The sequence below is a fragment of the Cupressus sempervirens genome, chromosome 3 (assembly GCF_028749045.1).
Source record: "Cupressus sempervirens isolate cs-2001-9-10 chromosome 3, ASM2874904v1, whole genome shotgun sequence".
Lineage (NCBI taxonomy): Eukaryota > Viridiplantae > Streptophyta > Pinopsida > Cupressales > Cupressaceae > Cupressus > Cupressus sempervirens.
The window spans coordinates 562,503,841-562,529,522 of record NC_143120.1 but is presented as its reverse complement, the minus strand read 5'-3'; the positions used below and the strand labels follow the sequence as shown (position 1 = coordinate 562,529,522).

The 25,682-nt window shown below is 35.3% G+C and overlaps 1 pseudogene; it reads right to left on the bottom strand.

The window, feature by feature from the left end:
- Positions 1–22,803, bottom strand: part of LOC149567663 (elongation factor 2 pseudogene) — a 41,137-nt pseudogene extending 18,334 nt beyond the window's left edge.
- Between the last annotated feature and the right edge of the window lie 2,879 nt (positions 22,804–25,682).

Below are 25,682 nucleotides of genomic sequence, written 5' to 3'. Positions count from 1 at the left end.
GGTTCATCTCTCCATTCTTCTTGGCATTCATTCCCCTTCATTTATGATTGCTTTTTCACCCTTCAAGCTTTTACCTCCTTAAGCCTTCATGCTTAGTATGCCAACTACAAGTTCATTCCTTCGACCACCATATGAAGCAACACCTCCAGACCTTAGACTCTTTTTCTCACAATTTTCTTCTGGTCTTTTATCTCCTTAATTAGAGAATTTTGATCTTTTACCACTTAATCACAATCATTTATCTTGGGGTTAGGTTAGATTCATCAAATCCTCCCTTCTTTCCATTATGTTTCCTCTAGAAAATTCTGTTACAATCCTCATTAAATTTGTCTAAAAATGGTTTATCTTAAATTTTGTGCCACTAGCTCATCAAGTTTATCATCAATATGATTCACATAATTCAACAAATTAACTTATATCAGCTCAGATTTGTCAAATCTTCATTCAATCCCTTTTGTTGTCACTCGACAGTAACTGACTGCTGATGCTTAACCAACATTAGGTTGCTTGGCATAAACTAAATATTTCTCATTCAATACTACAATTTACTAACACTCGACACATACTAGATTTTTCTTTGCTTGACACATACTAAATTTTGCTCGACCTGAACTAAATGTCTAACTTACATTGTTTGCTTGATCAATCTTGGAAAACACATTCTTATTGTAAACTATTCTTGTCTTTGCTTTAGTATCCTTTCATTGTAGCCTTAAGTAGATAAAAAATACATTATATAATCAAAGTCTTATTTGGTCTTAGTGCTCCTTTTATACACCATATAACTCAACCTTTCTCTAGGTACTCTTCTTATCCTTTCTTTTCAAACCCTCTTCATCAATCAATCAAATGATAGCATTCTGACCAAAGTTAGCAATTGTTTTACTAGCAAGCAACATGTTTGACATCAGTGAAAAAAAATGGTTGTTCCCATTATAGGTTCCTTTACTTCAACAATCTTCTTTTTCAATAGGGACTACAGAACAAAGTAGTAGATTCCTTTAGAAGAAGAGTCCTGACTATCCAAGAAATACACTTGTAGAGCATAGATATTGAGAGATTTGAAGACCTATATGCAGAAAATGAAGACTTTGCATAAATCTACAAGGTATGTCAAGAGTAAGAGAATAATTTTTATAGAAAATTCTTTGATTATAATGTCCAAAGTGATCTATTGTTTAAGGGAAGTTAGTTCCTAGAGGGTCAATTAGGTAGAATCAAATTCAAGAGAAGCACAATGGTGCACTTAGTGGGCATTTTGGAGTCAATAAGACCCAAGAGTTAGTACAGAGGTTTTACTTTTGGCCTAAAATGAATTTTGTCATTAGGAATTATGTAGAGAGTTGAGTGGTGTATCAAAAAGCAAAGGGTACAACTTCCAAGGCAGGCCTTTACCAATCTCTTCCCATCACAAGTAGACCATGGGAATGTTTGAGCATGGACTTTGTTGTAGGGTTGCGAAAGACAAAGCAAGGATTTAACAATATATTTTTGGACTAACCACTAGCCTTCCCCTTTGAGATTTGTGACATGACTTAACTGCATCTTGTGTTCTATAAGTCTACTTGTTGTATCGAGCATTAACAGGTTGATCATTTGGTGCAACGACAACTCTAGCTTGTAACAAGTATCAGAGCTTTGTCATAGGTTTGAATCTCCTCAAGTAATGTTGAGGGGGGAATTTTTGGACTAACTACCTACCTTTCCCTTTGAGATTCGTGACATGGCTTAACCGCCTCCTATTTTCTATAAGTTTAGTGGTTGTATTGAGCATTAATAGGTCAATCTTTTGGTACAACAACAACTCTAGCGTGTAGCATATATATGTCATAGTAGACTGATTTAGCAAAATGGTACATTTTTTTCCATGTAAAATAGTTCATGATGCTTACCACATAGTGCATTTGTTCTTCAAAGAAGTGGTGGGGATACATGGATTACCTCTAAGTATAGTCTCAAATAGAGACTAAATTCATGAGTCACTTTTGGAAAATATTATGGCACAAATTGGGAACTAATTTGTCTTTTGGTTCTACATATCACCCACATACAGATGGCCAAACAGAGGTGGTCAGCATAAGCCTTGGAAACCTAATGAGGTGTCTTAAAAAGGAGTATGGATAGACTTGGGATCAACTCCTAGGACAAACATAATATGCCTATAATGATGCAATGAACAAGACTACTAGAAAGAGTCTTTTTGAGATATTTTATGGCCTAAACCCTAAAAGTATTTTTGAGCTCAGAGAACTAAAGGATGGAGCCAAGGGTAGTGGTTATGTTGAAGATTTTACACATTCCATGAAAGAGGTACATGAAACAGTGAGAAGGACTCTACAAGAAAACATAACAAAGATCAAGTAGAAGGTGGATGAAAGGAAGAAATATGTTCAATTGAACAAGGCTAGACTATAGAAGGGAGTACCACATAAGTTGTAGATGAGAAGATTAGGGCCATGTACCATTCTGGCCAAATATGGCAACAATGCATAAAAGGTTGAGCTTCCTGAAGAAATGGGTTTGTCTTCAATATTCAATGTTGTAGATTAGTTCCTTTACAAGTATCCTACTCTAGATCTAGACTAAAGCCTTACAAAGGTCATAAAGAAGGTATTAGACCTGAACTTCACTCCTACACCACCTAAAAAGGTAGAGAAGATACTTGACTCTAGGGCCTACAAGAAGACCAAACATAAAACTTACTATAAGAATCTAATCAAATGACATGGACAAGAAGATGTAGAGGCCACTCAGATCAAGGAGACTAAATTCAAAAAGTTGGGAGTGGATGCCAACTTACTTAATCCAAGGATGGATTGAAGTCTTGTCATTGGGTGAGGATGGTGCAGGAGCACCTAGGCTCATCCCTAAAGCTAGTCACAATTTTGGCTTGTACTAACCTTATCCAAGTTAGTGGTGTTGTTTTTTACCTTATAAGTTCTTGCTTGTGTGTTCCTAAGTGGATTAGACTAAGTTCAATCCAACCTAGGTGTTTATTTGCTTTACTAGTTGATAGTGCTAGATTAGGCCTAAAATGGGAAAAGTAGGTCTTTAAGACTTTAATTCTTGGGAAAGGGTAGAGATATGCCTAAAATAATCCCTAGGATGTTTCTACATCATTCTATGTCGATTAAAGACCCTTAGCATTAATTTAGCAAAAAGTTGTCATAATGTTGCTTGACAACATTTTGCAACTTTTGAAAGTTGCATGACAACAATGACAAGATTGGATTCCTTTCAAAGCATCATTATGGGTAGTTTCCATAATGGGCTAAAACTTCTAGGATCCCTTCTCCCGAAGTAGAGTGGGATATAGTAGAATTTTTGAAGTGGAATAGAAGCTCAAAATTCTATTTTGCAGTGACAGTTAGATTGCATTGAGTGGAAGTGTGATTTTTTGGATTGAATAGTGTGAGTTAGTATTGGATCTATGTAGTGTTGTTATTTCTAAGCATTTTCTATTCAGTACTAAGTTTGGTTTGAGCTCATTAGATTAGGTTTTAAAATTGGTTTGTAAATAGACTAGTTGCTAGGGCAAAAGTAGAAAGTTTTTCGTTTTATGGATTCCCCATAGTTATCCATCATGAAAATCATCATGGCTCAAAGGAATACATTAGGGAAGTTATTAAAGGTTGTTTGTGTGAAAGGAAGAGATTGGGAAGGTGAGATAGCTATTTTAAGCACCATGCCCTATGCGAGATCAGTGTGCCCAACTAAGTGTATCATAGTGTAAATTTGATGTGCAATTGCAAGGGAAAGAGGAAGAGAATGGAAAAAAGCATGGTTTTGGAAGCATAATAGTCCTACAAATTCCTAGTAGTGAGATTAGGCATTGGACAATCCATTTAGATAGATTTTCCAACAGAAATCAAAGGATAACATAAAACTAGCCCTTTTAGCCCTACATTTTAGGAATCCACTGTATGGATGACCTAGGAAACTAAGACCTCAAAAATATTCAAGGTCTCAAAAAAGGGTATCTGAATATCAATTTATTTTCTAGGGTTATTTGGAAGTTTTGAGAAATAATTGGGAAAAACCCTCTATCAAGGGCTAATTGGCTAATTAGGCCTATTAGGTCAAAAACATAGCAAATCTTGAACTCAATAGGAAAATCGTAGACACCCTATACAAATGGAGTTATGTAAGAGTCAAGTGAATGTTTTAGTGATGAATACACTCCCTACAGCACTTATGATGGTACTACAATGAAATTGTCCTCGTAGACATCCAAGGAAAAGTGAAGATTAGAAGCACCCTTAATTATAGTTATCCCTCAAGGTGAACTTACTCATAGATTTGAGTTAGGGAAGTCTTAGGCTAGGATTTCCAAGATTTGGAAGATCCTAGAAGTGAGCTTAGAATCTTGAGAAGGTTAGGACTAGTGTAGTCCTAGATAGTGACTATGCAACCACACCTTAGAGAGAATCTATCAAGTCCTTTCTAGCTTGTAGGTTTTTCTTGCAGTAAATTAAAGGTGGATTAATTTTTCATTTCAGCATCCCATTCTGAAAAGGATCCTTCTTCTTTTACAACTTTTCTTAGGTGGCTATTCATAACCTTTATTATGCAAGTATCTATTTTATTAAGAAGGAAGTGGATGTTGAGTTCCAAATTTATAGAAATACACTTTTTTCTTTCTTTCCAAATTTCATAGAGGAGAATAGAAGGAGAGATATTCCATAATTTACCATATACCTTACTTTTTCTTGTAGTAGGCCAGCTCATTAAATGCTTTCCTAAATTCTTTGCTACTGCAAAAGATCAATTTAACATTTTACTGAGCCATCTCCAACAAACTTGTGTGAGAGGACATAGATATAATATGTGGTCTGTTGTTTCTGAGTTTTCTTTACATAGAAGACATCTAGATGGTCCCTTAAAGCCCATCTTCCTAAATCTGCCCACTATGAGAATCCTCTTTTGAACTATTAACAAAAGGAATAATCCTATTTTTGGTAAACATAATGAATCCCAAAAAAGCTTAAGGGGAATGCATGATTTTTCCCATCTTTGTGATGAGCATATAATTTCATATCCTTTCTTCACACTATACTTCCCATCTTTAGAAGCACCCTATATTAGCCTATCCTCTCTATTTATGAGTTTGATCTGTCTTTGATTGAGGGTCTATTCAAAGATTTCTTTTTCTTCATTTGTTCCATCTATTTTTTCCAAAGATCTCCATTTCCACAAATCCTCCCCATTTACCCTTTCTTGCATCTTATAGTTAGCTAGTTGCTTACCCTATAGGTTTATTAGAGAGTTTTTGATATTAATAAGGAGGTTGAGAGAGTCTAGAGGGGGGTGTCCATCCTTGTAATCTTCCCAAAATAAAGCTTTGTTAACATTTCCTGTATCCCAGGTTAGGAATTTTCTAATAAGCTTTTGACATTTCATCATAAAGTTCCATAAATCGGATCATTTGCGTGGATTATGAACTCTAAATAAAGATATAGGGTCTGTATAGTTTAAATATATATGATACAAGATCTTAGCCCATTATCTTAGCCCATTCATTGTTTCTTTCCTGTTACATTCTCCAAACTAATTTTGCACCTAATGCTTCATTCTACCAATTAAGGTTCTTGATTCCCAAACCTCCCACTTCTTTGGGTGCGCATATATTATCCCATTTTATGAGTGTCATTTTATTTTTCTCTTCGAATCCTTTCCAAAAAAAATTCCTAAGTTTTCCTTCAAGTTTTTTATTCACAGTATTGGGTAAGGGTAGACATGACAATTGGTATGTAGGAATGGCAGAAAGAATCGCTTTGATTTTCAAAGTTCCTCCTGCTTTGGTCAGCCATCTTCCTTTCCAATTTTCCATTTTCTTGTCTATTTTTTCTAATATTCTATTCCAATGTCTGACACTTTTCATATATCTTTCTAAATATAGCCCTAAATAGTTACATGGGAATACACCTTTTTTGAATCCCATTTCTCTACATATGTCTTCCTCCATTTCCTGTTTTGTATTGATGAAAAAAATCTTTGATTTTTCTACATTTACTTTTTGCCTAGATCTATCTATATATTTTAGCATAATTAATTTGAATTTTTGAGCCTCTATTTATGTACTTTCACCTGGTAGAATAGTGTCATCTATGAATTGTTGATGTGAGACATTTAGGGTATTTTCTGCTACCATCACTCCTTGAATTTGCCCTTCTATTTGTACTTTATTATTTCTCTACCAAATTCTTTTGCCATAATAACAAATAGAAATGGTGAAATAGGATCACCTTGCCTAATACCTCTTGAAATGTTAAAAAAACCCTCTGGAGTACCATTAATCAACAATGAGATCTTTGGAGTTAGTATACAATTAAAATAATATTTATCCATTGCCTTGAGAACCCAAAGGCTTCTAATTTTTTACAAAGGAACCACCAATATACCATGTTATAATCTTTTTGTATGCTAGTTTCATGAGCATACACACTTCTTTGTTAAATTTTGCTAAGTGTATAGTTTCTTGAATGATTGTAATTCCATCTAGAATAGATCTACCTGGTACAAATCTAGTTTGTTCTTCTTAAATGAGCTTAGGTAGGATACTCTTTAGTCTAAGAGCTAGCGTTTTGGATAAGATTTTATCTATTGTATTACATAATATTAATTGTTTGAAATATTCAGGTCCTGTAGGATTCATTTTCTTAGGAATAAGTGTTAAGAAGTATGGTTGATCTCTGACAATATTGACCCAAAATTCCTTGTTGCTTCAACTACTTTCCAAAGATCTACTCCTAAGATATCCCAGCATTTTTGAAATCCATTGAGTCCTGGATATTTGATTGGACTCATACTTAAAATAGCTCGTTTGATTTTTTCTAATGTAAAAGGTTTGTTTAAAAATTGTTTGTCTAAAGCATTGATTAGTTGGGGGATATTTTCCAGCATAGCTTCTTGAGCTTTTAGATTAGAGAAATAGCAGTTGTTAAGGATGGTCTTATATTATTCTATAAAAAACTCTGCTATCTTAGTGGGCTCCTCTTCTTCAATTCCTTCATTGTTTTTTATTTTTTGGATTCTATTTACTGATCTATGATTGATGGTGTTCTTGTGAAAAAAATATTATTTTGGTCCCCTGCCTATAACAAGTTTTCGATAGAATTTTTTTCCAATGTATTTCCTCCTTTGCTAATATAGACTCCTATTTTTTTAATAATTATTTTTTTGTATAGTATTTCTCATTATCCATACCTATTTTGATGATCTCCTCATTAAGTTTTTTCATCTCCTCTTCATTTTCTAGTTTTCCTTTAAAAATATTATTAAAATTGGTTTTGTTCCATTTTAAAATTTGTTCTTTATATAATTTAGGTTTAGAAACAAAGAAAAAAATTCTTGATCCTTTAAGGTTTCCTTCTTGCCACCATCTTTTGATGTTATCCATGAAGTTGTCATCCAAAAATCATTTTTTTGCATTTAAATGGGTTCCTTGTTGGTTTAGCAAACTTTGAAAGTTCCATACTGATTGGAAAATGATCTAAGTCTACAAAGGGTAGAATAGAGGCTTGTAATGTCAATTCCAAGTCACAGAGATCTCCTTTGATAAAAAGCTTGTCTAACCTTTTCGATATATAACATAACCCTTTTCTTCTATTGTTCCACGTGTACACCTCATTATTGGTAGGTATATCCAATAAATTGTTGTTCTATTTCCATTCTCTAAAATATGTCATCACCTAATTTACTGATTGTATCCCACCAAATTTGTCTTTTATTTTTAAGATAGTATTGAAATCTCCATCGCCCATACACATTAATGAGAGTAAATTGTATATTATATTAAAGATAATATCACTTTTTTCTCTTTTGTTTGGATTAGCCCATACACATTAATGAGAGTAAATTGTATATTATGTGTGAAACTTTTAATTCAACTTCCCATTCGATTATTTTTAGAGGTAATCTTGGTATATGCTACTTTTGGAGAGTTCCAAGTTATTCCTATGCCTCTTGAAGCTCAATTAGATCCATATTCTAACTCCCTATTTTTTTAAAAAAAATTATTGCCTTCTTTTTTTTTTAGTTTAGTTTCCAGAATTAGAATTATATCCGATTCAAATAAAGCTAAATTCCACTTTAGCAAGCATTTCTTGCTAGAGACATTTGGTACTCTAGCATTCCATGTTGTCATCCTCATTGATTTGTGGGAAGTTCCTTCCCCTTCCCTACTTTAATGATTTCACTTATCTTTTTTTATCCTTAGCTTGTCCTGCTACAGATCTTAGCTTTGAATTAATTTTCTCCTCCTCTTCTTTTTTTCTTTGCCACATTTTGGTTTTTTCACACCTTGATTAATTGTTATTCCAAGGTTTTCTAGGTAGTTTTGGTCCTTAATTAAGATTTCTGTAGCATTCACTTATTCTGAACCTTTTTTTTCTTCTTCTTCTTCTATTTCCTTCCAGATCCTTTCTTCTATCTCAGTTTCAACCAAGTTTTGGTCCCTATTTATTTCCAATCCTTGCTCTTCATTTGTTTTTGGCTTTTCTAGACAATGCACTCTTATTAAGACACCAAATTCTTCCCAATCTTGGTTGTTGACTATTTGTCTACTCATGTTCATTCTTTATTCCTCCCCTTCGTTATGGTCTTCTATACTGGCATCCTCTATTCTATCAAGGTTGCTACTTCAGTAGGTATTTCAATACCCTCTTTTTGATTGGTTATTCTTTGCTCTTGTTGTTTCTTGTTATCATTCCTTACCCAAGGGTCCTCTCCATTTTTTGGCATTTTCTAAAATTTGTGAGATCTATTCCTTGTTTTCTTTCTAATAATCACATTACTCCAATGATTTGATGAAACTAGTGGAATTAAAGCTACATTAGAGCACTGTTATTTATTGTATGTTTTCTTTAGAGCATCTTCTTTGTTGTTGTTTTATGTGATGGCTATTCATGTTGAGTGTTCTTTCCATGTACTTCATATGTTGTTAAATTTTGTATTACGTGTCTTACCAATCTTGCTCTTCTCTACTCTATCCTACTTCTCTATTAAGGCTAGTTCCTCTATTTATGTTTGAGAAAAGAGATCCTTTTCCTTGGCTACTTGAATGGATTTTCTATTTATCCTCTGTCTTTTGTTCTTTCTTCCTGATAAAAGTCCTTATGTTCTAAATGTTTCCTCTCCCATACTTCTATCTAATCCTTTATATCAGTTTTTGTTAATAATAGGTTGTGTATTAATTTTTTGAATTCTCTTATACTTGTCTCTATTTCTACTTATTGTGTTTTACATAATTCACAATCTTGTAAACTTTTCATTTTTTGATAACAATTAGAGATATTTGTGGCTAAGATCCTTTTTGTTTCAATCTCTGCATAGTTTCCTGTGTTCCCCTTTCCTGCTATTTCTATAAGTGATTTCTCTTCTCTTCCTCTTGGTATTGGCTCTCCTTTAGTTAGTTCTTCTTTGGATTCCTTACTCCCTTTTTTAATTTCCATCATTTTTTTCCACATTTGAAGTTCATTTCAGATTCTCATTTTCTTAATTTTACGTTCATATTTTGCAAATGTTAGATTATATATAGATCTATTTGTTTTAATCTTTTTTATTTATTTCCTTAGATCCTACTTCTAGATTCAATGAAACTTTGATGTCACTTGATAATAGATCTCCTACTTCTAATCCTATTATATTTCCTAAGTCTCTTCCTATTTGTTCTATAATTTGAGATTGATTTAATGTTGGGGGTATAGATTTACAACAAAATAGATTTACAACAAAACCATGTTGGAACTATGTTTAGTTTTAGTTTTTGTCCACTTAGGTTTGGTTCCCATGGAATTTTTTTAATGCATATCCTGTAACCATTTAGAATTAGAAATCATCTTGTTTCAAACATTAATATTTTTACAATGAAAGTAAATCAATTTACTCAAAATGATAGAGATACTTACCTAGTCATTATACACTCCATGTATCCAACTTTTTAATTTGTGAATTTTCCTACCTGGGCCATTCCAATATCCATATATCCCAACTATCTGACATTCATTTCATCTTTGTTCTGAATATTGGTTGCTAATAATTTGGATTTGAGAGAAGCCTAAATATGTGGAATTAGTTTGAATATTTTTATTTTCTACAAATTTATTGACTTAATTATAAAGGGGTTTCGAAAAGATTCATCCATGATAATTTTATCTTCTAAGATTTCTGCTCTAAAGGATCCAAATTTAAACAAAGCATATTTATGAGATAAGGTTTCCCTATTCGGCAAAATATATGAAATCAAGTTTAAGTGAGGATTCAAAATAGGTAAATGAGAGAGAGTTCATTTGGATCTTAATGGTACCTTATTGACCATTGATATATTGAAAGGCTTCAGAATAGTGATCATATGTGTGTTGTTAAGCTTTTCCTAGGTGGGTTTTGAGATCCTCTTGAGGTTGTCGTGATCTCATTTGGTGCCCAGTCTGCATATTTCATTTTTGCAAAGAAATAATTTTTTTTATCCATCCTTGTTTTTGCATCTAAGGCTCTGTATGCTAGTGGCTCTTTAGCCCTAAGTGGTGTAGGAGGACCCACATAAAGATTGTACATATTGTGGCATTTCAAACTCTACATCATTAGGATAAGATCTTTTCTTGGGATTTGTTCAAACCATTGTGGGGTCATTCTTCCCTATTCTATATTGATCTAGAATATTTTGTAAGTCATTTTGGCAGGAAGTCTCTTTGGGTCAATTTTCCTATTTTGTAATAATCTAGAATGTTCTGTAGACCATCCTATCAAGTATAAATAGATTTTTTGGGTTTAGGCTTAGTTTTATTGGATACAAAGTTACGGGGAGAAGAAATCTTTAGGAGAGCAAGTGCATATACTATTCATTTGATGAATCAATTAGAAGAATATTGTTATCTATCTCTTTTTGGTGCTGGTTCCTTTTTGTTTTTGCTTCCGTTGAGTTTATCTCTGCATATTTTTGGTATCAAAGCCTAGCAAAAGGTTTGGAAAATGGTGAATTGTCAGTTTGTGTTTGTTGTGATAGGTTGGGAAGAGAACCTATAGAGTGGCCACAAGATTAGGTCGAGTGGAGAGAACCTAGATAGGAGAAAATGGTCACAAGAGGAGATTTATCTCACAATAAGAGGATACTTTTAGATGTATGGGTTTCATATTGTGATTTTTAGAAAAAGAAAAGAGAGGAAGAGAAAAAAAGAAAAGAGAAGAGGAAGCTAGAATGAATCAAGACAGAAGAGAAAATGAGATTCCTAATGAGGGAACTTAAAAAAAGGGAAGAAAATCTAGTGAGACTAAAAGAGGAGTTGAAGAAAAATATGGAAAAAGAAAATGGTTATTTGGCGAAACAATCCATTGAGATTACAAAAGCTTGTGAAGATGGAATAGAGAACTTGGTTACCAATGAAGAGAAGACTTGTCCATTGGAAGGACAAAATGAACAAATTGATGCTGATATAAAAAGTTTGCAACGAATAGTTGTTGATGAACCTTATGATAAAAAGGTTCTTGAAGATAGGAAAGAGGTTGAAGTGGTAATAATTGATGAGCCATTTGATAAAAAGGTTCATAAAGAAGGAAAATAGGTGGATGTGTTGGTTCGTTATGGAACCAAGAGATGGCATTTGAAGTTAAGAAAGAAAGTGGTATGGCCTATCAAAAGGATAATAGTTGTAGCTCAAGGACGAAGACTTATGATGAAGCTAAGAGGATAGATAAGGATCAAATAGTGATGAATTTGTCTCCAAGCATGGAGATATTGCAGCATAAAGATATCGAAAAAAAGGTTGCAAAGGATCCTATAGTGAACCCAATTGATGAATTCATATATGATGAGGTCCCATTTGTTTTTTCTAATCCATTTATTATAGTTTTATAGGAGTTCTACCTGAATTCTTACGTGGAAGAGTTTTATGAAAATATGAAAGTTGACTTGGGTACTTGGCAAGAGTACAAACAACAAATACCAAGGAATTGGAAGACAAGAAAGAGGAAGGACAATCCAAGGGACTTGGATTCTATTGTCCCTAGGAGTATGGTGTAGGAGCACCCACATAAAGATTGCACATGTTGCCGCATTTTAGACTTTGCATCATTAGGATAAGATCTTTTCTTGGGATTTGTTCATACCATTGTGGGGTCATTCTTCCCTATTCTACATTGATCTAGAATATTCTGTAAGTTGTTTTGGCAGGAAGTCTCTTTGGGTCAGTTTTCCTATTTTGTAATAATCTAGAATGTTTCGTAGACCATCCTAGCAAGTATAAATAGAGTTTTTAGGTTTAGGCTTAGTCAAGTTTTTGGATATTAAGTTACGGGGAGAAGAAATCTTTAGGAGAGCAAGTGTATATACTATTCATTTGATGAATGAATTAGAAGAATGTTGTTATCTAACTCTTTTTGGTGCTGGTTCCTTTTGTTTTTGCTTCCATTGAGTTTATCTCTGCATCACTAAGATTTCCTACTCCAGTATTTCTGGCTACTAAAAGTTTTTTATTTTTTGTTTTTCTAGGGTTTTTTATTGTTTGCCACCCATTCTCCTTAGCCACTCCATTCAAATTTTTTTTCTCTATGAATAATGTTTTCGAAATCTTTTGATTGGAGGTCTTTGGGTTCAGATTTTGATTTTCAATTTTTGCATTGTGATCTTTATGGAGTTTGATTAGGGATTTGAAACTATTATTGCAAATCACTCTGTCATCGTATAGAAATTTTGAATTCCTGGATTTGAGGGAGACGCTTTTGTTATTAATCTGACAAATTTTTTCGAATGTCCGACTACTTTTTTTGCTAGCGAAATTGCTTTTCAGAATTCTTTTATTTAATCATATACAATATATAATATTTAGTATTATTATTTGTTGTTTTGTAAATTTATTTCAAATAAACATAATGAGATTTTTTGATTAAAATAATTTCTTTAAATTAAAATAATGTAAAAAAATTATATTACAATTTAGATATTAAAATTGTGACATAATATTTATCAAATAATTATATATATACTAATTAAAAACCTTATTTTTAAAAAAATTGGGTATATTTCATATGTGTGTTGTCTAATAGTTGTGATCAAAAAGACTGTTAGAAAGAAATTTTGACATTGTGTTATTTAGAATCAAAACAGGTAACAGATGAAAATTTCAACATAGGCACATGTCTTATACTTTGCAAAACAATCTATCGACATAGTTACTTTTTATCTCAGTTTAGTAGTTGATCAACCTAGTAGTTAAGCTTTGTAGAGCAGGAGGTAGAGTAGGAGGTTGAGGTTTCTAGAGGGGATCATGTACCCCCACCTAAACCACCTCTAAACCCCAATTAGAATATTTTAGATGCACTTCATAACTTGATTGGGGCTGTTTAGCAGTGATTCCCACCTATACCTCCACCATCAAAGTAAAGGATTTTAGGCATCTATATGATAGTTATCAGAGAAAGGAGTAGGAGTCCTCGACCTAGCTAGGTTGAGGGCCAACATGATCATGAGGTTGAGTGAGTGGATTAGATATTTCCATGACCTAAAACTAGGAGTACATATAGTGGAGAGAATGCATAGAGACATAACAAATGAGAATATGGAATTGATTCAACTCCAACCTTGCATATTCAAGGGAGATACAAATGGTGAAGGTGTAGAGGCTTAGTTACAGAGCTTACAATGATGATTTGGATTGTATCCTTATGGGAGAAATCTGAAGGCATGACTTGCAGTTCATCTCATTCGAGATTCAACCTCTATCTGGTGGCAGCAAGAGGAGACTTTAGGTGAGTTTTATATAGACACTCTCACATGGGATGCTTTTTTGGGTAAGTTTAAACAGGTATACCTTTTAGAGAATTTTAGACATAAATAGTGAGAGGCCTTTCATGATCTTCAATAGAGAGGTCTTATAGTATCATGGTATGAACATAGGTTTCTTGAGATCCTTCCCTATATTGAGTATATCAAGGATGAGAAACTGAGAATTCATCATTTTGCTAAGGGACTTGATGCAGCCCTTTAGGACTCAATTCAATTAGCTTTTCCTACTACTTTTTGAGAGGCATTTGAGACAACCCTAGTTTCAGATGATATCCATAAGAGGCCACGTAATAAATTTTAGAACCGCAACACCTCCAGTTAGTCTTCAAGACATTAGTGGCCCCTTGGAAAGGGAATATAAATCAGTTAGGAGGATCCTTTAAAGTTCCATAGCCACACCAAGATTATAGATAGGGGTCATCGTAGGGATAGAAGGGCTCTAAGCCTAAGTAGTAGTGATTATTAGACACAAACCCCATACATGCAACCTAGAAGGACTCACTAGTCCAATAAGGGTAGTTTTAGTGGATCTAGAAGGACTGGAGGTACACAATAGACTAGGTCACTAGGTGTTTAGATTTAGGCTAGATGACCATGCTACACTTGTGGTGGTATGGGCCATATTTATAGAGATTGATCATAGGGTCCAACATCACTTTTTCAGATGGGGGCTACCTCAAAGTTCATAGTAGGTGACATGAGAAGATCTCACAGAGTATTTGTAGATGTTGATAACCACCAAGTAGAATACCAGGCCATAGTCATTGAGGTTACAGGTATGATTCAAGGTAGTAGAGTTTCTATTCTATTAGATATATGAACTACTAAATCTTTCATATCTCCATTTATGGTGGAGCACTGCAAGCTAGTGACAGTTAGACAGGATGGTAATTGGGAGGTAGAGTTAGCCTCAGGATCTAGAGTGTCAGTTAATTCCTTGGTACATGGTTGTGAGATTCATATTGGAAACATGACTACCATGGTTGACCTTCACATTACCTCTTTAGGTACCTATGATGTAGTTCTTGGCATGGATTGGCTATATTCCCATAACACCAAGATGGATTGTCTACAGAAGAGGATATAATATGTAGATATTCATGGAACTTCTACAGTAATTTATGGAGTACAGAGACCCATATCAGTTCATATGATATTCACTATATAGCTTAAGCGATGCATGTGAAAGGGATGTCACCTTTTTTCCATCACTATTAGTGATAAAGATGAGGAGTCTGAGAAGGATACTTCTCTTGATGATTTTCCTATCTTATAGAAGTTTGCAGATGTGTTTCTTTCTAAGCTTCCTGGTATGCCTCCACCTAGAGTAGTTCATTTTCACATTGATCTTGTGCCAGGAGCTGAGCCAATATCTAAAGCACCATACAAGATGTCCATATAGGAGCTCAATGAGCTCAAGATTCATTTAGAAGAGCTTTTAGAGAAGGGAATATTCATCCTTGTTTGTCACCTTAATGTGCATCAGTCATTTTTTTAAAGAAGGATGGATCACTGAGGTTGTGTATTAATTATCGACAGCTAAACAAAGTAACCATTAAGAACTGATATCCAATTTCTAAGATTGATGATCTTTTTTATCACCTTAAGGACACCCATATTTTCTCAAAGATATATCTTAAGTCTAGTTATCATCAGTTGAGGATTATAGAGAGTGATATCTACAAGTCTACTTTTTGCATGAGGTATGGTCACTACGAGTTCACTGTAGTACCATTTGGCCTCACAAATGCTTTAGTTATGTTGGAGTTTGAAAACAACCAGGCAAAAAAAGTCCTGATACCAATATGATGAGGACAGTCTAAGGGTTAGCTACCTCCTATGTTCAACTAAGAACTCTTCACATCTAGATCCAACTTTAGCATAATCACCAAGATTATCTACACTTTAGGTTCTGCAAACCCAATATGGGTACACCTTAGGGATAAGTGGATACATGACTATTTTTATGGTTCTTGAATTTGAATCATGTGCTCACTAATACTTTACTTCTCTTTCACTTCTATCCCTTATAGTAGAAAAAATGGTCACAACTCTTCTAAAACTTCTACAAACTAACTATAACAAACAAAAGATTATTGCAAATAAGTGTTGACCAACAATTAAACTCTTCATACATGAAAGTAAAAATTGATTTGATTTTAAATTTTATGCTTTGTGCAACCTTAGGATCTCTTCAATATGCAATTGAATATATGAGCAGTGCACTATCCATTGGTATTCAAAGTCTACTCAACAAATTTTGACCTAATTAATTACCTTACAATCAATTATATTAGCAATTAACCCTAAACCCATTCTTATGAATATCTTTCTTATATGATTGAAAATCCTACCATTTTATTGAATCATTTACTTAATTCCTTGAATTAAAAGCAATAGTAAACTGATATACAACCTATCCTAGTTGCATTAAATTGCATAAACCTTGCTCATACAATCTCAACATAACCAACACATAAAATGGAGACAAAATTTAGAGAAAACAAATATGGTAGAACATTCCCTTTGTATTAATTATCCTTGAAAATTATACAACACTAATGTAAACTCAAAAATACTTCATGACAACTTCCCATTCAATGTGTTCTTGTATTCTTAGATTTGCAGATGAGTACATCACAAAATTAACACTAAAGATTGACTAGATGGAATGCAAGACTAGCATAAAACTAAAAAATTAAGTGGACTTCAGACCCTTCCTCTAGCCTTGCAATCTCATTTATATAGCATGAGATGCAATAAGCTATCGGCATAGAGGAAAAGGATAGTTGTCTTTACAAAAAGATTTTACAAAAGGGGCCAAAACTGTCACGATCATAAAAAGACAAAACAAAGTGTTCGCTTGCACTTTACAACATAATTTCTTTTTCACCAATCTTCTGGTGGTGGGACCATTTATGTTGTAACCTTTTGCAATTAAGAGGCTTCATTTGATGATTGGTCTATTTGTATTTTTTTTTCCTTCTAACTATGGGATCATCTAATTTTTACATGATGTATAAAGTTCAAATATTTGAAAATTAATTACAACTCATTTCTCTCCCTTCAGGTCATCAGATTGAACTGCCATGTCCATAGTTGCAACTGGCTATTCTTTCATTAGGTCACCAATTTCCATAGCCATGTATGTTTTTCAAGTTAATTGCTTTTCTTTTCTTTCTTTTGGTGCATCAATTATTTGTGATTCATCTGAGTCCACATCTTCTTCTTCAGCCTCTTTAGGTAGCAACTAATTTGTCTAAGAAAAATCTATCATCCACTTGTTGAAAAGTGTATCATCTTGCCAAATATCTTCTCCTAATTTATCTATCTCAACAAGATCTTTCTTGAAAGAATCAAAGAAAATCTACACTTGCACAACTTCATCAACTGTCTTGGCAAACCATATGTGATCTTTTTCATTTATAACCTTATTTAGTCTAATAGCTATTAGTTCATCTAAAAATTTCTTGGATGCCTATTCCACCATAGGATCAATTTCTTTACCTTGGTAATCTCCTATAGTTAGAGCTAATGTTGGTACAAGGTGCTCCTTAGGCACTCCTTCTTCTATATCTGCTATAGTTATGACAATATCCTTCTCTCCTCCCATCTTTTTTAGTTGCTCCATTAAGGAGTCTTCATCATTTATACAAATTGGGGTTCTTTTTATACTTCATCATCTATACTTTCAAGAGATACCAAAATTTTAGTTCTTTTTATAACAAAAAGGCTTGATATCCCCAAATATCCCATATCTCCAATATCTCATGTAGACATGTGAATTTTCACTATAAAGGCCAAGTTTATAAATACTTTATATCCTTAAATAATATTGGCATAGTAAGCTAACAAATATCACCTTGGAAATTTTCTCTTCTTGATTTCCAACAAAGCTTAAGCATGTTTTAAATCTTCTATTTCATGTCTTATACCATTTATTCAAATTTTATTCTCTTGTAAAAGTTTGCATGTTTGAATCTTGATAAGGCATCACTAATATACCCGTTTGGAAGTGCAATACATAGTTTTTAATTGGTGGTCATAAAAAATTTATAAATTAATTCCTTTATATGTTTTATCAAGATTTTGAAAATCCCAATTCCTCTTGTTTGTAAAATGATGTCATTTTGCCATCTCACAACCACTTCTATGATATTCTGGAAAAATAGTGATATGTTGCTACTTCGCAATTCTTCCACACTCTTATCAAAAAAATTAAATCAACATATTATTCATTGGAACTATTTCTAGCTTGCAAAACACCCATGGTTTTTTGGAAAAATAAAGATACTAAAATTTCAAAAATTGGTCTAGTTCAAACTTTGTGGCACTATGATATCTTCACTACTTCACAGATGCCACAAGTTCCTTCTTGCAAAATAAGAAAATATCAATCTTTTGACCCACTTAATAAGATTATTATATATTTATATTGTGAGATAGATATGAGATAAGTTCAAGTCCTAAAATCCACTCCCTAACAAATTTATCAAAATTCCATTAAAAATTGGAGCTCGTGTTCATAGATAGTATTTTGAGCAACCCAGAGCCATAAATTTCAGAAACATCTCCTAATTTATTCTTTGGTCAAATATTTTTCATGGGGTTTGAAAGGTATTAATGTGGATAGGACTTGCCAATTTTGTAGGCAATTATCAAGAACCTCACCACTCTTCTATTTTAAGTTGCCGATATCAAGGTGAGAGAGTTCATGCTCTATGTTGTGTCACTATTGAAACATAAACTATTTAAATAATTATGAAAATGTGTTGACTATTCCATATGGGGTTCTATAAAACCACTTGAGAGGGGACCAAAAACTTTTGGGAAAGAGGCACATGAGATAGTTTCCATTTTAGGCAACCTCCTCATGACATGACATTTAAAATTCCTTGATGTGGGTGATGGACAAGCCCTTCTCCCATATTTGTAAAATTTGGGTGTCTCAAAGTGATTGGGGAAGGGAATTTGTGTGTTGGAGAGGTCAAATGGATAGGGGGAAAATCTTCAAACTCGAAGGTCTTAGTTTTTGTGCCCACATAGAGCTCTCTAAGGGTGTTGTTTATTTATTCTCGCTTAGGGTTCATTGTTTGCGGGGTGCTTAGAATGTTTAGAATAATTGGGGGGGGGGGGGGGAAGGGTAAATTAGTTATCTAAGGTCCAATTGTACCACACAAACAAAAAAACAAACACTTAGATTACTTTAGATCTTCAGATTCATTAGCTCAGTCTCTATAGTATACTTCTCAGTAACATCAACTAGCAGTCCACTGGTGTAAACATAATAGACTTGCAAAATGTAAATATTAACAAAAAATCACCATAAAAACATCCACACAAGTTTAACACTAAGATTTAATGTGGAAACCCAATTTGGGAAAAACCACCAGTAACATTTCACCAATCTTTTCACTCTTCTGAAGTGACTGTTAAGAATCAACCCTATTTAAGGTTACAAAACATAGTATTAAATGTGAGCTTGTTAATGGATTTAATCACCTTGTTAGGAGTGGCCTTGTCAGAGGACTTTAGAACATTCCATTAGAATGCCACCTTTATTAAAGGATTTACATATGACTATTAGGTCAACCTTGATAAAAGGATTTCAAATACTGATACAATGGTTAGAAAGTAATAAAAGGTTTTGATCTAACAAATACAACTCACTTTGCCATTACAAATCTCAGTTTAGCTCAAATGTTAATTCACTAACTGGCCTTCATTGCCATCTCAATCTCTGATTTGCTTGGAAACCATTCAAACAGACACTCTTGACCTCTTCTCAGCTCTTCTCAGCCTTCTACTTAAATTTTTTGATCAATAGCATTAACAACTACTCCAACCTTCATCAACATTGAAAGTTATCCCTTGTCCCTCCTTAAATAGGTAATTCTGATCTTTTGTTGCTTAAACATCACCATAGATCTTAGGTTTAAGTTAGATACATCTAATCCTTCCAATATTTTGTGTCCTCCATTATGTTCTAGAAACTTCTCCAAACTTCTCCTTGAATTCTTGCATAGAAATGAACAAATATAGTTTCTCTTGATTTGAATATTCCAGGTCATTCATCCTTATCTTGAACACACTTTACATATCCCAAGAAATCAAATCTATTGGCTCAAAATTATGATTTCTAATAAATTGTTAAAATGTTGTTCCTCAACCAATACTATGCTTTGACACTTAGTCATCACTGGATTACTCAGTCCCTATTAAATTTCTTGTGTGGCACATATATTGTCACTCAGTTAATTCTAATCTTTTTCCACTTAAACATCACCTTAGATCTTAGGTTTAGGTTAGATTCATCAAATCTTTCCAATATTTCGTCTCTTCCTTTCTGTTCTAGAAACTTCTCCAAACTTCTCCTTGAATTCTTGCATATAAATGTGCAAACACGGTTTCCCTTAATTTGAATGTTATTCATCCTTATCTTCAACATGCTTTACATATCCCAAGAAATCAACTCTGTTGGCTAGAAATTATGATTTCTCATCAATTGTTAAAATGATGTCCCTTAGCCAACACTATGTGTTGACACTCGATCATGATCAGATTACTCGGTCACTGCTAAACTCTACATTAGGAAGTCAACAAATAATTTATGCTAGATTCTTTTTTCAGAAAAAAGGAGGGGTAAAAATTTATTCAATCAAATCTAAGTTACAGAGCAAAGGCCCAAGGCTCAGAACAACACTACATACACCTGTCTTCCAGTAACAACTACTCAATGATCTCACAATAATCAGAAGGTAACTCATCTCTACCACTAATATCCCATCTACCCACATTCTTTGAAGCCCACTTTGCCAAACAATCCGCCACTCTGTTCCATTTGCGAGGGATATGACAAAAGGAGATTGGATATGAGAAAAGGAGATAGAATCCAAGGAAATACAAAGACCAAGAATTTTTCAGGCCAAAGAGGCAAGTTGCCAACTAACATCCTCCAACCTCTGGTTATTTAACATATCCACAACTATCTGAGAATTCAACTCACAGATGATCTATTTCCACCCTAAAGAGCATCCACGTGCAACAACCTTAATAGCCAGGGCCTCCATCAAGTTATTAGATTGTTGACCCTTGTACCTAGAGAAGAGAAATACAACACCACCATCATTGCCTCTACCTATAGTGCTAATACCAGCATCACTAGGATTCCCCCAAGAAGAACTATCTGTATTGATCTTCAAGATCCCTGTCAGGGGAGGAGACCACCTCCCATCTCGACAAACATGCTGCTTAACATGGCTAGGTCTTTTACCAATAGTGCCTCCCCGATTGTTATCCCCTAGGTTCAGATTCCTCACAATAACTTGATCACCAGGATCTATAGTAACAAACATATCACACTTTGCATAAATAGTCTCCTGGAGCCTATTAAGAATCACTTTCCACACTTGAAAACTTCCTAGTTTGGAATCGCAAAAATTTTTGTGGTTCCTTTCCAGCCAAAGATTCTAGAGAATGAAGATTGGACCAGCCATCCAGGCAACCTGCAAGAAAGAAGTCTTCGTTGGAGGTCTACCCAAGCTTTCCTAGAAATCAATAAGAGAGGAAGCATGAATACAACCATGACACCAAGCTTCCCACCATCTATGCCATATCTCTCTCGAAAAAGGGCAAAGAAAAAATAAGTGGGAAGCACACTCCTCATCATGCAAACAAAGGAAGAAAATCGAAGGTCCCTAAAAACCTCATTTGTGAAGATTCTCCCAAGTGAGGAATTTCTTCTGAGCCAACAACCATAAGAAAAAGTTACATTTGGGCCACAAAAAGTTACTCCAAGCCTTCTTGTACCAGGGTAGTTCAGCCAAGCCATGTAAGTTCCTGTCAAGTATAGCATAACCTTGAGCCACAATAAATTTGCCTTTTGGACTAGGACTCCAAGCCTAGCTGTCCCTCTCATTAAGGGAGCTACAAGCCTATTCTCCAAAACTTTAGAAAGAAGGGCCTGATCCCCATTAGAGCTGCCAACTGGCCACTCCTGAGAATCCTTCCAACAAGACACCTCAACTTGACCTAGGCATTTGACGGTCTTAAAATGCTCCACCTTAAGCCATCCAACATTAGTAAAAGTATGGGAAAGGGGGAGAATTTGGGGAAAGCTAGAAAGAATGGGAGGTGGCCATCCCAAGAGTCTTGCCATAATAGAGCATCCGAGCCTATGTTACAGATCCAGAAGAGACCTGCCTTAACAAGTTCGGCTCCCTTCTTAAGAGTATCCCAAATACAAGAGCCTTTACCCACCAAAGGAAGACTTGGCACATCAGAGCAATCCACATCAGAAAAGTACTTTGGGTAAGAATCTTGGCCCAATCTTGATCTTGATTGTTGCACCATTGCTAGTACAACTTGGTAGCCAAAGCTGTGACAACAAGAGCCATCGATCTAAGCCCAAGGCCACCAGCATGTTTCAGCCTACACACAGACTCCCACTTGACCGGGCTCCACTTCTAGGAAAGAAGGCTACTAGACCAAAGGAATTGCCAAGATAAAGCATCAAAGTCCCTCACAAAATTAGAGGGGGATACTTGAACACAACACCTATAAATGGGGAGAGACTGCATCACCATTTTTAGCAGAACCACTCTCCCAATAGAAGATAACCATCTGTAATTCCAGTGACTAACCTTACTCCTAAATTTATCCAAAATCCCTTGCTAGTAGTCCCTCTGCTGAGCACCCAAGGATAAAGGGACCCCGAGGTACATCAAAGGAGGCAAACCAATTTGAAATCTAAGGATTCTAGCAATCCTATTCTGGATAAGCCAAGAAGTATTAAAGAAATAAATAGAAGACTTATCCTCATTAATTTTCTGACCTGAAGTTTTCAAATAGGTATCTAAAGCTTTCCTGATATTCTTTGCCTCCCTAATTCTAGCCATGCCCATCAATCTGGTATCATCTGCAAACTGAAGATGAGAATAGGAAGGGCGATCATTTTTCCAGCTCCACCCTTGGATAAGACCCTGCCGCACTTGAGATTTGAGAAATCTACCAAGACCCTCCGCCATGATAATAAACAAGTAGGGAGATAGAGGGTCTCCTTGCCGAAGTCCCTATGAGGCACCAAACAAATATGAAGGTTCTCCATTAATAAGAACTAAGAAGGAGGACAAGGACACACAACTAAGAACCCACTCCAACCACTCCTTAGCAAACCCAAAAGTCAAAAGAATTTTCTGTAAGAACTCCCAACTCACTCGATCATAAGCTTTGGCCATGTCTAGTTTAATGAACATAGCTTTCTCCTTAGAAGTAGCCATAGAGTGGATTGCCTCCATTGCTATCACAACCCCATCCAAAATTTGTCTACCGTCAAGAAAGCCCCCCTGCTCGACAGAGATCAAAGAACCAAGTAATGGCTTGAGTCTCTCAACAATCAATTTGGTGATGATATTGTAGACAACATTACATAATGCTATAGGCATAAATTGATCCAACCAATTAACCTCCTCCTTCTTAGGTATGAGAGCGAAGAAGGTAGAATTCAAAGACTTCAACATCTGTTTATTACTATGTGATTCCTGGACCACATCTAGGAGATCATACTTTATTATCTCCCAAAATTCTTGGAAAAACTCAATCAAAAAACCATCCAGGCCAGGGGCCTTACCTTTCTTCATATTAAACACAACTTTCTCCAGTTCAGGTAACAAGATAGGGCTTAAGAGGGTGCCATTCATCTCTGCAAAGACAAGTTGGGGGATACAATCCAAGATGGCCCGCTCCTCAGTCCCAACAGAAAGATCCTCTCGAGTAAAAAGGTTAGATAAATAATTGATTGCTTCATGAATATCTGAGCTCCATCAGTTAAGACAAGAGATGAAAGAAAGTTCCCTTGCCTTCAGGCCTTAACAGAGTTGTGAAAGAAGGCAGTGTTCCTGTCCCCCTCTTGAAGCCAATCGACACGAGATTTCTGCTTCCAAAAAATCTCCTCCCAAAGCTCCCATTCTTCGAGATCCTTAAGAGTCGAGGACTCAATCGTACTTAGCTTAGAGCTCAACCCATGGTCACGAATCTGGTGGGTAATATTATCTGCTTGGTTTGAGCAATAATCTTCTGAGCATGTAGATTCCCAAAACACTGTTTATTCCATCTCTTAAGCCTGAACTTCACGTGTTGAAGCCTCTTGCTGAAAGTAAACATGGCCATACCATGGGTAGGCTTCCCCTCATACCACCAATCCAACATAAGTTCTAGTAGAGACAGGTCTCTTAATCAGATTAGCTGAAAATTTGAAAGAGGGATTTTTGGTGGCTCTGTAAGAGGAGATGGAAAGCCTAATAGGCCAATGGTCAAAGCCCCTCCAGTCAAGAATTTTAGAACTAGTGATCCCCTTGTTGTTCATCCAATAGCAGGAAACCAAAAATCTATCAAGCCTTTCTGAGATAGCCTCACCACCACTTCTCCAATTATTCCAAGTAAAGACACCATTGGTTGGCTTCAAATTAATGAGATTTAAGGAGCCAATCATATCCCTGAGTAGATTTGAAGAGGGGTCCAGCCTAGCTAGTCCTCCTCGTTTTTCATCCAAGCTAGAAACAAATTAAAATCTCTAGCCATAATCCATGGGAGATATGGGTCCAGGGACCAGATGAATCTGATATGAGCCCATAACTGGGACTTTCCTGGGAAGTCAGTAGGAGCCTAAATATTGGATAAGAGGCACCTTTCTCCAGTCTCAAAACTAGAGGCAACCAAAGAAATGGAGGACCAACTGGAAAGCCACCATAAGGGGAAAACTTTCTTTGGGTTCTAGAAGCAAGCCACTCTTCCCGAACTATTCAGAGCACCCATCCCTTGCCAAGAGCCCTGGGGCCAGATCCGCAAAGCACAGTTAGCCAAACCATCCATTGAAAGCTTAGTTTCCTGAATAAAGACCACATCAGGAGACTGAGACTCAATTAATCTGCGAACAACCTTTTATCTAGGGATGCTATTCAACCCCCTTACATTCCATGATAGAATAATCATTTATGAGGTTGGGAGAAATGAGAATAAATGGGTTTCATAGACCCAAACTCAACCAAATTTTCACCCATTATCTTCACTTTCTCTTGATCAGTCTTCCTACCACTCTTTGTTAGTTTATATAAAGGCCCCTTTTTGAAGGATTTCTGCTAAATGCCTAAGACAAGCGGGGCCTTAATACACTTTACTAAATCAGAGGTCCCCTTAGGCATAAGGGAATCAGGAGCCACCAAGACTGAGCCCTTTGAACCCTGTGACCCTCGAAGGTCTCCAATATCTTGAATAAGAGGAGGCAAATCAATATCCAATTGTCCAGCTTGTTGGTCTCTTGAAGATAGAATTTGATCCCCCTTTTGCATATCTACAAATGGATTCTCATGCTGACCTGAGTCCCCCAAAGCCAGCTCAACTGGGTTACCTTCCTCTTGGACCATATCCCCAAGAGCATCAAACCTATTAAAGGTGTCATCAATATGTTTGTCCATCCAGGTTCTCTTCTTTCCCTTGCCATTGTTATAGGACTTAACCTGAATAAATCCCTCACTATCAACAGCTCCATTAGAAACAGGGGCCTTTCCCTTGTCCACCCGAGGGGAGCTGGGGACAACCAAGGAGGGAGACTTATTCTTGGGACATCTGCGATGTAAATGGCCATATTCATGACAAATTTTGCATCTGAATGGAAGGGTCTCATAATCCAGTGGTTGGATCCAAGAAGATGATTCCATACAGATCTCCATAGAATCTGGCAATGGATTATTTAAATCAACTTCTACACAAATATGGACAAAATAAATTACCTTACGATCTTGAGTTTGAGTTGCCGAACCCACAGGTTTTCCAAGAAGCAAAGAGATTGAATGAAGAATATCTTCCCTCCAGAATTCCAAAGGAAGCCTCGCTAAGCGAACCCACATCA